Source organism: Urocampus carinirostris, chromosome 7 (genome assembly GCF_059441175.1).
Source record: "Urocampus carinirostris isolate Australia breed hairy pipefish chromosome 7, RoL_Ucar_1.0, whole genome shotgun sequence".
Taxonomy (NCBI): domain Eukaryota; kingdom Metazoa; phylum Chordata; class Actinopteri; order Syngnathiformes; family Syngnathidae; genus Urocampus; species Urocampus carinirostris.
Window position 1 is genome coordinate 31,945,358 of NC_142355.1, and position 20,380 is coordinate 31,965,737.

General features: G+C 38.8%; 1 protein-coding gene across 1 annotated transcript in view; it reads right to left on the minus strand.

Moving 5' to 3' along the window:
- plxnb2b (plexin b2b) overlaps nt 1-20,380 on the minus strand; it is a 357,777-nt gene that overhangs the window by 109,601 nt on the left and 227,796 nt on the right. The gene's annotated exons all lie outside the window — the stretch shown is intronic.

Below are 20,380 nucleotides of genomic sequence, written 5' to 3' on the forward strand. Positions count from 1 at the left end.
TTGGAAAATGATAAGCAAATGCACGAGCTTTATAGCGCTCAGAATGTCCGGAAGCACAAAGTTACTTGATGAAGGCTTCTGATTGGCTGCCGAGTATGCAAATTGCCAAACGAACCAGAATTTAAAAACCGAACGAAGATTTCAAAATAGGAATAAACCAAACGTTTGATTTGAGGAAAAAAAAAAAAAAAAAAAAAAATTGAAAAAGTTGTCGGCCACCCGGGCGGAGACGTTTTGTAAGTTGTACGCCCGACGTAAAAGATGCCCCGGGCGTCCGGGCAGACGTTATTTCAGACACTGCTCTTATGCTTCATTCATGAAGCATTGTTATACAGGAAATTGTCTTAGTTCATAGTTAAATTGTATGTGTAACCACAATTTAGAGTATCAATTAGAATAGATAGAATAGAATATAACTTTATTGTCATTGTTACAAAATGGGTTAACATATTGTGACAACGAAATTGGGCATGACACTCCAGTTTTACACATTCACAGTGAGGTATGAGCCAAGAAGATAAAGGAACAGAGAAGATAAGGTTATAAAACAAGGGGGATAAGCCTATAATTATAATTTACATGGTATTTACACAAGAAATGTCGGCATGTGGGATGTTACATACAGTTGTTATCGTGATACCGTTGGTATCGTAAGGGTTGTGCAATATTGCATTTGGTGCAAAAGTCATCATCGTGCAAAAAAATAGTCAGCATATGCATTGGTGCAAACATAGTTATCATAGTGCAGAAAAAGAAATGGTCAGACATTGTGCAAGGTGAGCAGTAAACATAGTGCAGTCGACATGTGCAAGAACATAGACATGAGTACCATTACCAATTACCCATCTTAATGATGTGTTTACATTTTTAAGAGTTTTGTAAATTGGATTTAAGACATTTTAAAGCCAATTAAAGTCTTATTTTTAGAATAACAACCGCGGGGACCCTGTGGACCACTGGGTAAAATCAGTTTTAAGGGTTTCAGTTCGATCAGATAGTTAACTCCTGAGTTAAATACACTGTAAGACTTGTAACCCTTTAGCACAACCACCTTTAATGCTTCAAGTTCAGTTAACTTTAATTCAGTTTCAAACAAAGAGGAAAAAAAGACTGAGAGCAAGAGCAGAATGAAACAATACATCATTCCCTGATGGAGGTAATAAAGCGCATTGCCCGTCCGTTTTGTTTGCGGACTTTCAAAAGTGTTTGCAAGTAACTAAGTGTCACCCTAGTGCAAGCAGGTGCTGTAGACTTTCCACTCCTGGCGGTCGTGTTAGCCCAAGGCAATCTTTTATCCTGCTAACCTACATCTCCATAAACAGCTCATTTGAAAGGCAAATTGTGCAACCCCGCTGCTTTGCTTCCACACACAAATTACTTTTTTTATTGAAGGAGAGTTCACTCTTCATTTTTGTGTCTGCAAACATGCGTGTCATTTTTTTTTTTATCCGCGTGCTCACAGCGATGACAAATGGCATTCAAGTGGAGTAATCCATGCATGTCACAGTGAACAGCTGTTACTTGAACTACTTCTTTTTTTGCCCCTAAACAAAATAGTTCTCCAGTAAACAGGTCACTGTGGGGATTATTTATAGTTTAACGGGGTCACGGAGTATTGTGTTGCAGGTACAATGCAAATGTACTTCTTTTGCTTGTAGACCTGTGTTTTACGATATTACTTCTAAAATCATTAAAGAAACAGTGTGTTGTAATTCACATCAGAGGTGGGTAGAGTGGCCAAACAATTACTCAAGTAAAAGTACTGTTCCTTCAGAATACTTTTACTCAAGTAGAAGAAAAAGTAGTCATCCAAATACTTATTTGAGTAAAAGTAAAAAATACTTGGCGAAAAAATTACTCAAGTACTGAGTAACCATAGCAACGTCGTATTTCTTGATTTTTTTTCAAACAATCAATCAGATCATCAAATTATCAAAGTGCATCCAATCAGCAAAAAAATACATTTAATTTAAAAGTAGACTGAAATAATCGACGTAAATTAAAGTGCTTTATTAAACAATAAAATAAAAATAGTATAAATCAAATAAATAAATTAGGCACATGTAGCACATTTAAAGCCTTATTACTCATCTTAACAGGCTCTGCAAGCAGAACAAGCTAGCTCATGATCTTGAACAAAGGAGAGATTGCATTTTGTAGGTGGTGTTTAGCACTCTTTTTAAGGGGAACATGCTTTTGAAATAAGGCATGGTTTAGTTTCAGATGGAGTCCAATTTTGGAACTTGGGGTCATCTGACCTTATTTTTAAATAGTCATTTCAACAGCCATATTAATATAATTATTTAAATGTAATGATCCATACTATTATCTATTCAAAGATGATTAGCATACAATAATAAATACATTTAATATAAAACGTCTCATGTGCCATGTCAGCTATTTCACCTGAACTGTAATTTATTCTATCTAGTAATTAACAATTATTACATTATAAAAGTATTAATACCATTATTATGCAATTTTTGGCCCTTCAGCATTACTCCTAAGTTAAGTTCAGAATGTCATGTGATCCGCTAAGGGCTTGCGATATAGTGCAAAACTCTATGTTTTAACAGTATTTATTAGCTATGGGCCCCAAGACTTGCAGTGATGCTAAAGGGAGTAGCAAAAACAAAATAGGCAAGGAAATGAAGCTTGCGATCATCAAGAAAAATGAATATGGCACGTGAATCACTTCCCTCGCTAAATTGAGAGCATTGTTAAAATTAAGGAGACAATTAAAGAAGGAAATCTTGTAAGGGCGTGACAATCCTTGCAAAAACCGTGCAGCCATACCCCCCCACCTTAATATACATTAAAAATCCCCCCTCAGAACAGATGAATGTGGTATCCCGGGGTTCTTCTGTAAAATAAATTCAAAAAGGACTGTACTGGAGCTTTTGCGTTTATTGCTCCGTCACATAAACGTCCCTATAACGTACTTCCCCGCTTTTCTGCTTAGCCGTAGCATCTCTCCTCCCGCCGACTCGACATTTTTCCTTTAATTAAAGCATAAAAGCAAAACAATGGCTTGCCTTTCAAAGCCGAGCGGGCGCAGGTTTTATGGCTCATTCTGGATGTTGATGAAATGTTTTTAACCATCATAAGGCGAGTGGAGTGTTAACAGGCCGAGTTCGAGGGCTTTGTACGGCAGATCGGTGAGTGGGTGCCGAGTGATAACCGTGGTCACTTCCACCTGTGCAAACAGCGACCTACGTACACTTCGCCTAAGTGTTTTACAAGCTCCGTCGTTTTTCTTTTAGTACTTTAGGAGCCCGAGTTCTTGTGCAAGTATCATTCCTAATGCGCTGACTTTGGAAGCCAGCCAAGGTTTTATAAATGAGCTCGACTTGGTTTTGAGAGCCGACCAGACACACTCTTGAATTATGCCCTCCGTGGCCGGATCAGAGGGTAAATCTAAGATAAAATCCGACAGGCGCAGTGGAAAATAATGTATGAAAGGCTTTCAGTTGGGCATTGTCAAAAGGACAGTGTGTAATGATTAGTGCCTTCCGGTCGGTTGGTGTCACGGTTGCCACGGCGCCCAATTGGCCCCGCCCGTGTGGCGCCAGCTGTAGCTTGTTGACAGATTGGCTTCCCCATTATTTAAACCCTGTCCTGTCAATCCTCTTTTGTCAGTCCGTCTGCAAATCTCCATGTGTACTAGGCAGGCCTTTTTTCGACACTGACCACCGCCTGTACCGTTTTGCTCCAGTTCGTCTCCGGCTACAACCCGTTTTGATCACCACCGCGTCTGCTCTCCCGCCTTGGCTTACGACCCGTTATTTTCAGTCCCCGACACCGCCATCGCTCGCCACGGAAGAGCCACTTCCGTGTTCGGATCACAAGCGGAGTACGAGAGCGACTCGCATCCCGCGTCCATCAAACTTCGGAGCGTGGGCGCACCCCTTTCTCGTTCCTTCAGTAAAACTTGTGGTAAACGTTACGCGAGTGAGTCCTGTTTCTATTCTGGTCCTGACAGGTTGGTTGGTTGGATCCCTTAGCCACTAAAGCCGTAGGGGCACCATTTCCTTTGGTGTGTCTTTGGCAAGTACTAGTGGTACAAAAAATGCATTTAGTAAATAGAAGAAAACAATGATTTGAATACGAGGCAAAATTATGTGAACTATCATACCAATGTCAAATATATTAAAGATCATAGGTGGAGAAATTTGTATTTCATTTACACAGTGGAATCCCAACGTAGGACGCCCCCATGTTTGTCCAGTATCCTGCTGCCGCGCTGTGCTCTGTGGTACTGGCCTTCGCTCGCACCAGACTACACAGTGAAATCTTGTTGTGAAATATTATTACACAATGGTGCTGTAACAAAAACTTAAAAGAGAACATATTTAATTTTAAACTTTTTGAAGGCCTCAAACTACGCACCCAACCTTTAACTTGGAAGGGGGTGATATTTTTGCGACACTTACATCTCAATTTAGTTGAAAGTTGAATAAATTTTGTTTCTTTTCGCAATTGTGTCGCACACGAAGTTGATTCTTAGAAAATCTAATTATCTATAACTTTGAATCTGAAATGGGGCAATATGTTAAATATTTCTTGAGGGCGGGGCAATATTATACAATCATACATACATACATATATCCACTGCTTATCCTCAGTAGGGTCGCGGGAGTGCTGGAGCCCTTCCCAGTCATCTTCGGGCAGTGGGCAGGGAACACCCTGAACTGGTTGCCAGCCAATCGCAGCGCATATAGAGACAGACAACTCACTCACTCGTTCACCCCTAGGCACAATTTGAACCAGCCAAATAACCTGACATGCAAGTTTTTGGAATGTGGGAGGAAACCGGAGTGCCCGGAGCAAACCCACGCAAGCAGGGGAGAACATGCAAACTCCACACAGGTAGGTTTGATCACACGACCTCTGAACTGTGCAAGTTAAATCCAATACTTTTTAAGACATTTTTAATGCCTTTTGAAATCAGATTTAAGACCAAGTAGACAAAAAATCTTGAAACCAAAAGAATACATGAATTAGAGGCAATTTTAAACAAATGCTTATTTCATTTTTTTTCAGTTGAAACATTTCCATCTGAAAAGACATAACCCTCTCCAAGGTTTTAGACATGCAGAACGATAAATAAAATGGATGTTTACAGTCCTTCATGGATTCTCAGTCAATATCGGAAGATAGGTACTAATTCCAAATACTTTTTCAAAGCATTTTTACAATTACACTGCTCTATTTATGACCAATTTTGAGTGTAGTATCATCAACACACATGCTTGGATATAACAACAACTTTACTCACCTTGATGTGGACAAATGCTAAATATTACTAAATGTTCTTGTTTAAATTTTGAAGACCTTTAACAATTGGACTTACGTCAAGTCATGTTTATTTGTGACGCCCTTAATCACAAGGAGTCTCAAAGGCCTGCACAGACCACACAGATTATTGCAAACTACAGTCTATTATTACACAATCTCCTGATCTAAAACCTACATGAGGGCAAAGAAAAACTCAAAAACCTCAGCATGAGGAAAATGAAAAAAACCTTGAGAAGGGACCGGACATGAGGTCATCCCACTTCCAGGATGACCAGGCTGCAATGGATGTTGAAATAATAAATAATACACAGATATTGTCAACATAAAATATAGGTTATTCATTTGCTATAGGAATAGAAGTGTGTTCTAAGCCTAGACTTAAACAGTTCCACTATGGTTGCAGATCAAATCTTAAGACATTTTAATGTCAATTAAGGACTTCTTTTTAGAATATACCGAGTTTCTGAGTTTTTTTTTTTCCCGAGAGAGGAACAATCAATTTTGTTCGTGCAATTGAGCATACGCCAATGAAACCTAATGTGAAGAACACTATTGGCGCTCGCTCATTTCGCTTATAGAAAACTCTTGATAGAACGTGTCCCTGTTTGAGAACAAGAAAAGAATGTGAATTTCCGCCCGTTGCTTCATTGTGGGTCATCGCGCAGGCAATTCTCGACGTCTCTCAAAAGAATCTCGTTTCTCTCCCCGGATGCCTCTCTGCGTCCTCGCCACTTTTCATCCCTTCTTCTTGCGTTTAATCCCGATCACAGGAATTAAAAAGGCTTCAAAGAGCAGTAAAGAGGCAAACGTCTGGCGGGCCAACCAACGCAGGTAGAGTGAAGCCAATTTTAACGCTCAAGACAAATTATATATAATTTTTTTGTTCCGTTTTCAGACATGCCGCTACTCGGGAATAAATGAAGGCTGCTAAAGTTAGCAAGCCGCACGCTGCATCAGCCGGCAGGCTAATGAAGCTCCTCGCGGTTGGAGATAAATAATAGCGAGGACGCTTGGTGAACTAATGAAGACGGGCCGATCGGAAAATACGATTCTATGAAAGCGGCGTTTGCGAATTAATAACGGACCAAATGAAGACAAATGAGACGGCGCACTTTTGACAAAATCTCTTACCGCCTCGAAAGGCCGACAGTGCTAATGGCACGTTTACGTTTCACTGAAGCGTGAGTAGAAATTACGAAAAACGGTGACAGAATTGAATACGTCGGTTGGAATGAGACACGCTGAATATGTCACGAGAAAATGAAATTATATCCAAGTCATTACAAGGAAGGAGATTATTGACTTTAGTGGTAAAGTATGGCAAAAGTTGGCTGGAGATGAAAACAGGCTTTCTTGATTGAGCTTAGATGAAATGGAAGGGGATTTTATTGCTAGTCAAAATAATGCCATAGTTAGCGAAAGATTGTCTTTCAGAAAAGTGCAAAGCTCATTTTCTTCTGTTTGCCTCAAAAATCCAATTTCGATGTATAAGTGTCACATCTGAAAATCAACCTCACTAGCCACTCGTGCTAACAAGATGCTATCATGATAAAATTCATCCAATCATATTATACATGGTGGGTAAAAAGTTTGGTTGCCAAATAATTTAGCGAGTATTGTTTTCCCCATGAAGATATCTTAAAATAATATTTCTTATAACCACTAATAACAATACAAAATGATTTTGACAAATAAAATAAAATAAAATTTAATAATAATTTAATAACAATAATATCAAGTCAAAGTCAAATTATATTAATTACATTATATTTTATGTTGGCATCAATATATTTTTTGCGTGGCCTATAGTAAATGTCTATAAATGATATATAATAATTGCACTAATGCACATTTTATAGTGCCTTGTTTCGATGTAACATTTACCTGTTCTATTGGGTGCAACCTGCAGGGGCCTGATGACGCTGCATAGGACAGAGCCTTACAAGCTAATACCAGCTGCACTTAATGACGAGGGAAAAAAAATGCAATGGCATAGTCCCCAGAGAGCAGTGTCGGCGGCATTTAAGCTGACTTGTTGAGAAACGTGGCAACAATTTCAAGCATTTACAATTCAAGCATAATTCAACCCTTGAAAACACAACATTGAAATTCAAGCATTTCCAAGGATTCCAAGCACGAACCCTGATACTATTACCTGATACAATTACAAAGGGATTTTGTCCCCAACTATAAGTCAATTTCAATTTGCGATCCCCGACAAAGAACTGATTCACTTTGTATCCTGGGGTTGACTCTAATTCTTAAGAATTTTTATTTACTATTTTTGTTTGTAGGGCCATATGAAAAAGCTATATTTGGCACCTCTGCCGTAGTTTTCCCACACATGTTCTAGAACTAAGGCCACCAATAATGTAAGAATAATGTAAGCTAAAGATACCTAGCGTGGTTGTTTTTTTTTTCCCTTCCTTTTTAAGAGCCCGTCTTAAAAATAATGGATGTGATCCCTTAACCCATGGTTTGGGAATCCTTTTGACTCAAAAAGCCATAAAAGCAAAATATTTTGGTTTTACTTTTTACTTTACCATATCAATTCAACAAAACCGCAAAAGCTGCTCTCCGGACAAAAGCTTCATTTTAAGCCCAATTTATTCAATTGTGTGACATTTGATGATTTTATAAATAAGAATAATGCGAGAGCCTGGATACCAAATGTCAACAAATAAACCACTTTAAATTTGTCTCCCTGCCGCAGTTACCTAAGATCGTTGAGGCTCATTTTGACCTTCATTTTTTATAAATAATGGTTTTAAAACAAGGTGCAAGCAGTTACTTTGTAAAAATGTCACCAAATTCTACAAAAGAGGAACCCGGCGTATTTATTTTCGACGCAGACGGCGCAAGGCGAGAGACAGGAGGGAGTGCTTGCGATCTTTGCATAGATCCACCCATCCCTCCCGCTCACCCAATCAAATGGCTCTGGGTGCTTTTCTGGCGTTTTGACGTATTTACAATTTGTTATGTGGATTTTCATCATAAGGTGTCTCATCTGTGAACACAGATTTTTTAATGATCTTCTATATAAAGCAAGAGTGTCAAATTCAATTGCACAGAGGGCCAAAACTCAAACCACACCTTTTGTCACCCTGCTTTTTTCCGTTTAGCCTTCCATTACATCGTGATGGATAGAAGTTCCTGGGCGTTACGTCTCCACTTACGGACACTAAAAACTCATAATAAATGCACTTGTCAGTCTTGTTTTTCAACTGGCCGACGTGAGGTTTGCGCTCTTCAGGCTACAGCTAACTCGAAGGATGCGGGAACATTTCCAAGAGGTCTTATGGCGAAAGCAGAAGTGCTGAATTGTATTTTGAGAGTCATCAGCATTTCATAGAGTAAGCCATTATGTTAGATGTATATAAGATGATTTGCCAGGCTGGGTGTGGCCCGCGGGCCGTGAGTTTGACACCTATAATATAAAAGATTCCTTAGCGATATACAGCCAAAACGAGTTTTGACACATTGACTGTAAACTGTAGTAAAAATGTCCCCAATACATTCTGGACAGTACCGCCATCCAGTGTTGGTTTGGCTTCTCCTGCAGTATAATAGGCTCCTTTCGCTCAAAATCATGTTCAATCATTTGCTCTCGGAGCCATACGTACTCATGGAAAGAGTCATATCAGGCTCGTGAGCCATAGGTTCCAGACCCCTCCTTTAACCTGTGCAGAAGTGTAAATGAAGTACCAACTCAGCAGCCAGGGCTGCTATGCACAAAAACGGATATAGTTTGGTCTCGGAGCCATACATACTCATGAAAAGAGCTGAATATGGCTTGCAAGCCATAGGTTTCCGACCCCTGCCTGAACCCGTGCAAAAGTGAAAATAAGGTGCCAACTCGGCAGCCATATTGAAATGAAAATTCGGCAAGGGATATGCACAAAAACTGAAATAATTTAGTCTCCGAGCTAAGCTTAGTCATGGAAAGTGCCATTTATGGCTTCCAAGCCATAGGTTCCAGACCCTTGCCTTAACCTGTGCAGAAGTGAAAATAAAGTGCCGACTCGGCGGCCATGTTGAACTGAAAATGACGAGAGGGCTGCTATACACAAAAATGGAAAAAAAATTCTTTGAGCCATACATATTCTTGAAAAGGGCCATATATGGCTTGCGGGCCATATGTTACGGATCCCTGCCTAAACCTGTGCATAAGTGAAAATAAAGTACCGACTTAGCTGCCAAATGGAAATGCTTCTAGGGCTGCTACGCACAAAAACGGAAATAATTTGGTCACCGAACCATACGTACTCATGAAAAGAGCCAAATATGGCTCGCGAGCCACTGTTTTCCGACCCCTGCCTTAACCTGTGTAGAAGCGTAAATAAAATGCCGACTCGGCAGCCGTATTGAACTGAAAATGCCGCGAGGGCTGCGATGCACAAAAACAGAAATCATTTAGTCTTTGAGCTATACACACTCATGAAAAGGGCCATATATGGCTTGTGAGCCACAGGTTTCTAACCCCTGGCTTAACCTGTGCAGAAGTGAAAATAAAGTGTTGACTCGGCAGCCATATTGAAGTGAAAATGCCGCGAGGGCTGCTATAAACCAAACGGAAAGAGTTTAGTCTTCGAACCAAACCTAGTCATGAAAAGTGCTATTTATGGCTTGCGAGCCATAGGTTACAGACCCCTGCCTTAACCTGTGCAGGAGTGTAAATAAAACGCCAACTCAGCAGCCATATTGAAATGAAAATGCACAAAAAGGGAAATTCAGGTGTGTCGCTCACATACGCTGACAACTGTCACCGCGTCTTCCATTAAAAAAATGAAAAAAGAAAAGTGCAGCTCTCAGCAGAGGAAAATCAAAGATGATTGAAAAATGTCAGATGTGCATCCGACACGTTTTAGGGCTTTGGCGCTGGCGCCGAATTCCGAGTGCTGACAAGATAATCCCGCTCTGACCGCCACGCTTTCCTCTTGTGACTGCGACCATCAACATTTAAAAAAAATATATATATACACGGCTCGGAACATCGTGGCGCTCGCACTGTAGCATCGCGGCTTAGGATGTGCAGGAAGAAAATAAAAAGTTAAGCGCAGTCATAACTAGAAATGTGTGTTTAAAGTTTTACAACGAATGAAAAAAATGAACAGAAGTTTATGTTTGGGAAAATGAAGCACAACCGCGTTAGCGCATCCTGCCAACCGGCGGGCTAAGTGCTAGATCATACGATAGTTTGCCGTAAGTCACCCGTGATTAAATGGTAAGCAAAAACGCATATGCCCCGGCCCAAATATCAATAAAGCCGGTAGCAGGAAAAAAAACAGGCACTTTTTAGCGTAAAAGAAGACATAACAATAATAGATAGCAAACTAATTGGCTTGTTTTTGCAAATATGATCTTCTGCCGGAGTAGATCCTAACACAATTTTTGTGTAAAAGAAGAAAATTCTAGCGTTCCGCAAGAGACGAGGCTATTTTTTTAAAGTAAAAAATAATGTCTTGGAGTTTTATAAAGCCCCAGTGTGTCATATTTGACCACTAGATGGCACTGTATTGTCTAATGCAAAAAAAAAACAGTGCCAAAAGCACGGGATAGCAGCAAGATGCCAGACAAACATGGCGGCGACTTCGAGGTAGGATTCCACTATGTAAAAGAAATACACATTTTTCAACCTATTAACATAAGCGCGACTCGTAGGGGGGGCGATGACACTGCCATACAAACTAATGCCAGCTGCCATCAATCACGAGGGGAGAAGGAATGCGATGGAAAAGCAAAGCCAACAGAGAGCAGTTTCTGGAGAAACAATATCAAGCATTTACAAGCTCTGTACCCAAAATGCAAGCACGTTTCTGCACTGAAATTTAAGCATTTTCAAGGATTTGAATTACACATCCGAATTCTGATCTACAGATTGAAGAAGAAAAAAACTCACTTAACATGCAAAAAAACGTCAGAATTCAGCATGGAACAAAAAAGTATTTTTCGCATAGCCTCCTCCGTGACTCTGCAGCCACCCGTCACCCCACTGGACCAGCTCTAGTCATGTCACACCAAAAAGAAAAGAAAATATTGTTTTCCTTTTGTACATTTATTAATGTTATTTAATCATACACACATATAAAAACCAAATAGTATGTATTTTAGTGGTTTTATTTTGGGACATATTAACGTTGTATGCCGGGGGTCCGCTGTAGTTTACCTCCGTGTAAACGATTACCGTTTCATTTAGCCGGATTTTCGATGCAATTTTCTTGCATCTTGTGCTTTTCAGAAAGATCCCCCAAATCCTAAACCTTTGCACTGTAAAACGATTGCTACTTTAATTGAATCGGATGGAAAAAAGGAGTTTTGGTTCCACTTCCGTCCCGTCCCACAAAAGCGAGGCGCGCTGAGTCGGCAGCTTCTTTGCCTGGGAAGCGGCGGCGGAGGCGCCCAAAACTCTAAGAACATAATAGGATACAAGCCCGTACGGCCGTCATATTCGCGTTCAGCACTTTCTTTATCCGCCAGCCGGCCTGTGGTGCTGATGGGAGCGCGCTCGCTAAAGAAGATCAAATAGTGAACTGCCATTAAACATGGGGGCGCCGGGTGACTGGCAAGAGGTAAACAAGGGTTAAACCAGGGGCGCAAAACTAATTTGAGTTTAGGGGCCAGGCGGTAGAAAAGGCAGTCTTGCAGGGGCCGGACGAGTAGATTAGAGTGAAAGAAAAGAAAGAGATGAGAGATGGAGAGAGAAAAAGTCAGAAAGAAAGAGAGAGAAAGAAAGGAAGACAGAAAGAAAGAGAGAGAAACAGATGGAGAGAGAGGAAGAGAGTGATATAGAGGAGAAGAGAAAGGGGGAACAAAGAATGAGATAAAGAGGGTAGAGAGAGAAAAAAGGGGAAAAAGCTAAAGGGATGAGAATGAGCGGAAAAAAGAGTGGAAGAAAGAAAAAAATGAAAGAGGAATAGAGAGAGGGACAAATAAAAAAGAAAGAAAAAAAATAAGAAAAAGTGATAAAGAGTAAGAATGAAAAAGAGAGAAAGAGTGAGAGATAGAGAAGGGAGAGCGATAGCGAGAGCGAGAGAGAAGGTAAGAGTAAAAAAGAGATAGAAAGCAAAAGGGAAGAGAGAAAATGACAAAGGGGGAAAGAGAGAGAGAGAGAGTTAGAGAGAAAGAAAGAAAGAAAGATAGAAAGAAAGACAGACAGACAGAAAAAGTGACAGGGGTAAAGGAAAGAGATTATTTGAGAGAGAGAAAGAGAAAAAGGGAAAAGGAATGGAAGGGAGAAATAGAGAGAAGATAAACAGAGAAAGAGCAAAAAACAACAAAAATAAAGAAGACAAAGAGACAGAGGGAGGGAGAGAGAGAGAGAGAGAGAGAGAGAAAGAGAGAGTAATATAGAGAAGGAAAACTAGACAGAGAAAGAGAGGAAGACAGAAAATAAAGAGACAAAAAGAAAGATTGAAAGAGTAAGAAAGATAACACGAGATAAAAAAAAACAGAAAGAGAGACAACAGAAGAGAGAAAGAAACATAAGAAGGAGAAAGAAAGGGTCAGATTCAATCTGTTGGCGAGCCTAAACCAGCCTGCCGGGCAGTATGTTTGACACCCCTCGGTTAAGCGGGTCTATTTCGCACGACAACACAGCCCGAAACGAGGCACACATTGTGAGGGATGAAACGTGAAGTGCCGCCTCTCTCACCACTCACTCGGGATGCTCGCTCGTCCCTCCTCGACTGGGAATTGTTGGGGGAGTTTTTGCGAGACGCAAAGACGGCAAAAGCAATTTCCAAGTGAACAATGACTTTGGCGTCAGGCTTGGCAGTTTATTGGTTTTGCATCGTGATTGACTGGGAAATGAGCGCCAGCCTATTGTTTTTATCCTATATTATAATCAGCAATTCCAATTCTTGGATTCTTTTGTCTTTCAAACTACATGTGTCTAAAATCTAAGTGGGGGGAAAAACATTGAAAAAAAAGGCTTTCATAAGCCTCATCATATCCTTAAATTGTATATGAGGTACCCAAAAATCCCTGTCTTTTTACCCTATTTTGCTCTCTCTTCCTTTTTTCCTTTTTCTCTCTTTTTGATTTCTTTCCCTCTCTTTCTCTCTCTCTCTTGTTTTCCCCTTTTCCCTTTCTCTCCTTTTCTTTTCTCTCCTTCTATTTCTCTTTGGATTTCTTTATTTCTCTCTCTTCCCCCCTCTTTCACTATTTCTTTTTTTCTCTTTTGTTTCTCACGTTCTGTCTCTCTCTTTCCCCCTCTCACTATTTATCTTTTTATCTCTTTTGATTCTTGTGTTTTCTCTCTCTCTCTCTCTCTCTCTCTCCCTATCTTTTTCTCTCACTCTCTATCTCTCTCTTGCACTCTCCCTGTCTCTCTTTTTCTCTTTCTTTGTTCCTTTGTCTCTTTCCCCCCTGATTCCTGCTATCGATCCCCTGCCCCTGGCTTCCCGAACGTCTGCGGTTCCCTGACTTGCTTCCGATCCCCGACCACGCTTCGTTCTCCTATCCCGGCTACCAGACTTGTTCTGATCCATGCTCCGTTCTCCTGTCCCAGCTACCTGGCTTGCTTCCGATCCACGACCGCGGGTGTTTCCTGTTCCTCCTGCCCAGCGAGCACCAGTTTTTCCTCTCTCCCTGATCCCTTAAAGTGTTGTGTGAAACACTACGCATTTGGGTCCCCAGTTTGTTCCGGTCGTGACATTCACAAATTTGTGACTTTAAAAGAATCGAAGGTGAGAGTAAAACAACTTACTGTGTTGCATTAAAAGTATCAAAATTGGGAGTAAAAACTCACAAAATTAATTGAAAATAATTGTCAAATTTATTACATTCAAATTTAAATTTTGATCTTAAAGGTTCAAATTTACCATAATCGTGACAAATGAATTTGCAAATTTGTAACTTTAAAAATGTCAAAGTTGAGGCTTAAAACAAATTTATGAGAAATGAAGTAGCAAATGTTTTACATTAAAAGTATCAACACTGAAAGTAAAAACTCACCAAGATTTATGGGAAATCAATTTGCAAATGTGTGATTTTAAAAGTATCAAAGTTACGAGTCAAAACACACAAACTGTATGTGAAATTAATTCATTCATTTTTATATCAAAAGTTGAGTAAAAACTTTTATAAAAAAAATATTAGAAAATGTATTACATTAAAAGTATCAAAATTGACGGTTAAAACTCACAAAGATTTATGATGAATCAATTCATAAATGTGTGACTTTTAAAGGATCAAATTTAAGAGTAAAAACTCACAAAATTTATAAAAAATGAATTAGTTACTATGTTGCATTGAAAGTATCAAAATCGGGAGTAAAAACTCACCAAGATTTATGGGAATATGCAAAAGTGTTGTTTTAAAAGTATGAAAGTTAAGAGTAAAAACTCTCAAAATGTATGTGAAATTAATTCACAAATGTTTAGATCAGAAGTTGAGAGTAAAAACTTACACAAGTAATAGAAAATAGTTAGCAAATTTATTACTGTACATTCAAAGTATCAAAGTTAAGAGTAAAAAATCACAAATGTGATAAAGATTGAACCAGTAAATTTATTACATTATAAGTATTTAAATTGGGAGTGAAAATAAGATTCATGACAAATTAATTTACAAATTTGTGACTTCAAAAAATAAAAATTTTGATTAAAAAAAAAAAATCACCCAAATTTATAACAATTAATTTTCTAAAAAGTCCTTTTTTTAAAGTTGAGAGTTAAAAACGTATTAGAATCATAGCTAATCTTCAAATTTGTTATTTTACATAGAATGGAAATTCAAAATAAAAATTCACAAAATCCACACCAAATTGTCTTGAACCAGAAAATGATCAGGACCCAAACGCGTGACGTTCTCACAAAAGATTTTTATTTTACGAGAAATGGGGAGTCATGCACGTTAGGCAGCGGTCTGGCGTGGAAAGACAGGAAGCCAGAGACCGACGAGATCAATACCAATTGCCCGAGCAGATATCGGACAGATGCGGTTGATTCCGAACAGGAAGGGACAGACAGTATAGATAATGAATCAGGATATTGAAAATAAACAAGACAAAAATAGACGGAAACTAAACTGAAAAATCGATACTAAACAGGACAAAATAAACGGGAACAGTACCGTACAGGAAATACCAACAGGGACAGGACCGAGTCGAAAACCCACATCTTGCAGGGCAGAAGTTCGTTGACGGGCTGACAAAAAGCGTGACAGCGTTGAGCTTAAAATAGACAGAAAGCCGTTAAAGAGCCGCAGCTGGCGCCACACGGGCGGGGCCAATTGGACGCCATGGCAACCATGACAAAAATAAATTTGCGATTTTGAATGTATCAAACTTCAGAGTAAAAACTCACAGAGTTTCTGAAAAATGAATTTGCAAAATCCTGACATTAAAATGTATCGAATTGGGAGTAAAAACCTACCCAGAATGTCTTTGTCTCTCCTTATTCAGTTAAGAATCGTATTTGCTTCATTCACACTTTACAGACCGGCGATTTTTTTTTGTACTGCGTTAATTCTCTATGGTTCCAAAACATGCAGTGATGCTAAAGGGAGAAGCAAAATTGGAGAACTTGCATACCGTCTATATCAGACCTGGGCACTCCGGTCCTGGAGGGCCGTATGTTCTGCATGATTTTTGAGGTTTCTCTGATCCAATACAGGTGATTCCAATCACCAGTATCGTTAACGAGCACTTGCTAGCTTGCTAACGAGGTTATAATTTGTATCACTTGAGTTAAAGAAGAGCAAACTTTAAAATCTGGCAGGATTTATGGCCCTCCAGGACCGGAGTGCCCAGGTCAGGTCTATATGGAACATAGAATAAACACACCCATAATCGTATGCACTGTCTTTGGTGATCGGTATCTGTCCCCGGAAGCAGGAATAAAACAGTGACCGCGCACCCCTAGTCGTCAGGGCAACCGATCCCGAAGCGAGCGTGACAGTCAAACCAAATGGGCTGATTTCCTCAATACAAGAAATAAATAAGCACCATAACCTCCAAGCAGCTGGGCCAAAACATCTTATGATCATCTCCCGGGCGCTATCTCCGACATCGGCCGAGCGTGGAGGGAAGTTTCCCAATTTTTATTTTGGATTTCTTCCGAAGTGAGTGTTTGTTGTGCGGGCGCAGCTGGCGCCCGGCAGGAAGCCGATTAAACCGTTCGAGAGCGCCAAGTGCACCTAGAACGCGTCCACGTCGCTAATGGACTGTGCTCAATTGGAGATTTGCATTGGGAAGGACTTCATTATTTTGGAAACTAATTGCTAGAAAAGAGAGCTTGTTCTTAAAAGGGGATATACTCTTATTACGTCTAGGGCTTATACTGTCCAATGAATGTGAAAATTAACGACCGGGTTGTTCTATTGTTACCTGCCCTTTTAGGGAAATGTCTTCTTTTATAACTAAATCAAATAATAACCAATTTCAGACAATATGTCTGAGGAGCTTTCAAGAAACGCTAGCAGTCTAGACAGCCGGTCAAAGCTAAAAGCTAAACAGATCTTCATTGATTGAGTTATACTGGTCGAATGAATCGGACTGACTAGGATTGTTCCATTCTTTTCATAGAAACAAGGTTATAAATTTAAATATAAATACCTGAAACAACCAACAAAAGTACCTAGCAGTAACTATTAAGATAAGATAATATTAACAACTAGCCCAATCTAACTGAACTGGCTAAAAAATAGATACTGAAAACTAGCCGGAGCAGTTAACAAGATAGAATAGCTGGGATTAGCAGAACTTGATAAGAAGAACAGCTAGCAAGGACTAGCTGGGGTCGCTAACGAGAATTCCTAACAAAAACAAACTCGACCCTATAACAAAACTAACAAGGTTTTTTTGGGCAGCTAACAAAAGTGATGGTCATAAAATGGCTGCAGAAAAATGGAGATGAGAGATTAGGGACTAGCTTGAATGGATAACAAGAGTGGCTAACAAGTCCTATCTAGTATGGTTAATAAGAGTGGCTGTTAAGAATGGAATGGTGTGCATTTATATAGCGCTTTTCAAATCAATGAAGACTTCCCAAAGCGTTTTACAAAGTGCTTCACAATATGTTAAATCAGATTAAAATAAACCCTAAAAACAAAATTAAATAAACAAGACGCACAAAATTAATTCAAATTAATTTAAAACAATTGAAATAAATTCCTTAATGTAGCTAACTACACATAAAAATAACATGAACACAATTACAATAATTCAAAAATAATTTGATAGTATAATTCAAAAATTTGAAGAAAAAAAAACAAAAAACTAAAACAACAAAAACTACAAAACTCAAATAATAAATCAAATCGAAATTATTTTAATATGAATAAAATTAACAAAAAAAAAACAAAATCAAAGAACGAATAAAACCCAATTAAAATAAATAAAATTAAAATAATTCATCAAATTATTTTGAAATAGGTTAAATTATTTGAAAAAAATAGAATAATTAAAGATAAAAACAAAAAAATAACAACAAAATTATATGAATATAATACAGTAATTAAACACATAAACAAACAAAAAAATTATCAACAAAATGATGAATAGATTAAAATCCCTCAATTAATTTAAATATAAGAAATCAATTCATAAATATATTTTAATATATTAACGATCAATAAAAATTTAATCTGAATAAAACATAAAATAAAATTAAAATTGATACAATTAAAATCAATTAATGAATGTATTGTAATATATAGATACACATAGATTAAATTCATTTGAGATAAAAATTAAAGCTGAATTTTAAAAAAATGAATGAATGAAACTAAAATCACTCCGAAAATGATTTTTAATATATAAACAAATAATTTCAAATAAAAAAATTAAACTACATAAAAACCCCTAAAGATGAAATGATTGAAATTAAAAAAAAAGATGTAAAAGTGTAATATTTAACTTGTTCAAACACCTGACAAAAATGGCTAGCAAAACCTGGATGAGCTAATAGTAGCAACTACCCAAACCTAACTGGACAGGCTAACAAGAATAGCTAGTAAGAAATTGACTGGTGCAGTTCCCAGGAGAGAAGAGCTTCTCGCAGAGCTAGCAATAACTGTCTGGAACAGCTAAAAAGACTAGCTGGAGTGGACAATGGACAAGACAAAGTAGGTATCACAAGCACCTACCAAAAGAGTAATTAGCGGAAACCAACAAACATGAGTGGCTAACAAGAACTAGCAAGAGAAAATACCAAGACTGACTAGCGGAAATATTTCAGCAAAGAATGAGCCAGGGGCAAGCCTAAGGAGCTAAAAAGCTACTTAGCTGGAGCCCATCCCAGCTAACTTCGAGCAGTGCGCAGACACATACTACCACTCGCCCATTCATACCTAGGGTCAATTGAGCTGATAAAAACTAGCTAAAGGCAGACATCAACAAAATAATCAACTTATATTTTAACATTCCTAATTTGACACAATGTCAGTTTTTAGAATGCACTGTATGGGGACCGTGTCCTCATCAAATTGGTTACTTTTTTACATTTTTTATCTTGAGACGTTTCAACAAAAGCACTCGTTTGAAATCACTTTCTTCCATTAATACCCAGATTTGCAGCCTGTCAAGAAGAACCGTGTTACGAGACTGGAGGCGCCTCCGAAATTGGCGCTAGCTGATTTCGCAGTATTTTAAATCTAATTTGGGTGACATCTTTTTTCCCCCCCGTCTAATCGGAAGACATCTTCGCTAAGACGCTTCATTGGGTACGCTAACTCGATTCTATCTGGGAGCCTTATAGAAATATTTGTATAAAACATATGTTACGGCAAGCGTATAGATATATATATTTTTTACAGCTAGTCTTAGTAGCCACACTAGTTAGGCTCTTGCGAGCCACTCTTTAATTGGTTTAACACATTTTTGTAGGTACTTTTCTTAGCCGCTCTAGATAGTTCTCGCTAGCTACTCTTATCAGTTACTCTTATATGAATCTTCAACTTATTATTGGTAGCTACTCTTATTAGAGATTTTAGATAGCTACTATTAGCTGATCCAGCTATTTCTGGCTATGCTGTACAGTTTTGTCAGCTCCTTTTTACAGATAGTTGCTCTAATGAAGTATTTCAGCTACTTGTTGGTAATTCTATCCACTCTTGTTAGCCATTCAAGTTAGTTTATTCTAGTCTCTATTATTTTTTTCTGCAGTCAATGTATGATATTCATTTTTGTCAGCTGCCCAGCTAAATTGAGTTGGTCTTTTTTTTCGGGTTGAGGTAGTTTTTGCTAGCAACTTTTCCAGTATTTTCTAGTTAGCTACTCTTGTTAGCCAATCCTGGTAATTGTGGCTAGTTGCTCCCTTAAACTCATCCAGATAGTTATTGTTAGCCTCTCTTGTCAGCTGCTTTTTTGGTTAGCTGCTCTAACGGGTTGTTCAGAGCTACTCTTTTTAGCCGTTTGCCAGACAAGCTAACTTGCTAAACAAGCCTCACTTGAAGGTCGATTCCCTGAGGGTAAACCTCGTCATTGTTCATGTAAAGTATTTATTTGAATTGATTAAGAAACAAACTATGAATTATTACACATTATCGTAGGTTTCTACACAGCGCTATACATTAATTTAACTTTTTGATCCCAACCTGAGAACGGATAAATGACAGGGTCTACCGTGTACTAGGTTTATACTTTCTAATTGAGATATTGATAAAAGGACAAATGTGTTCACGCTGACTCGTTGCCTAGCGACCGGGGCGGCAAAGGCTAAACGCAAACGGCGCGACGTTGGCGTCACGCCTCATTGCCGTTCATGTCTGTGAAGTGAAATCATTACAGCCAATAAGGTGTGTAATGGATTTCTTTCCGCCGGCCATTCCGCCTGCGTGACTTCTTAATTGTGGCGCTAGCGGGCTAACTCGATGCCTTAAGGCGGGCGGGCCATTAGACCAAATGCCACGTGTGGATGAGCAACCTAGCGAAAGAAAAATATGTGTCTGAACTTGACCACAATAGTAGCGAGCAGGGACTAGCTGAGAGTTGCTTGCAAAAATGTGCTGGACCCAAACACAAAACTAGCAGGAAATAGCTGGGCAGTCGACAAAATTGGACAGTATCAACTAACTACAAAAGATAACAATAGAGATGAGTCAGAACTAGCTTGAATGGCTGTCAAGAATGACCAGCAAG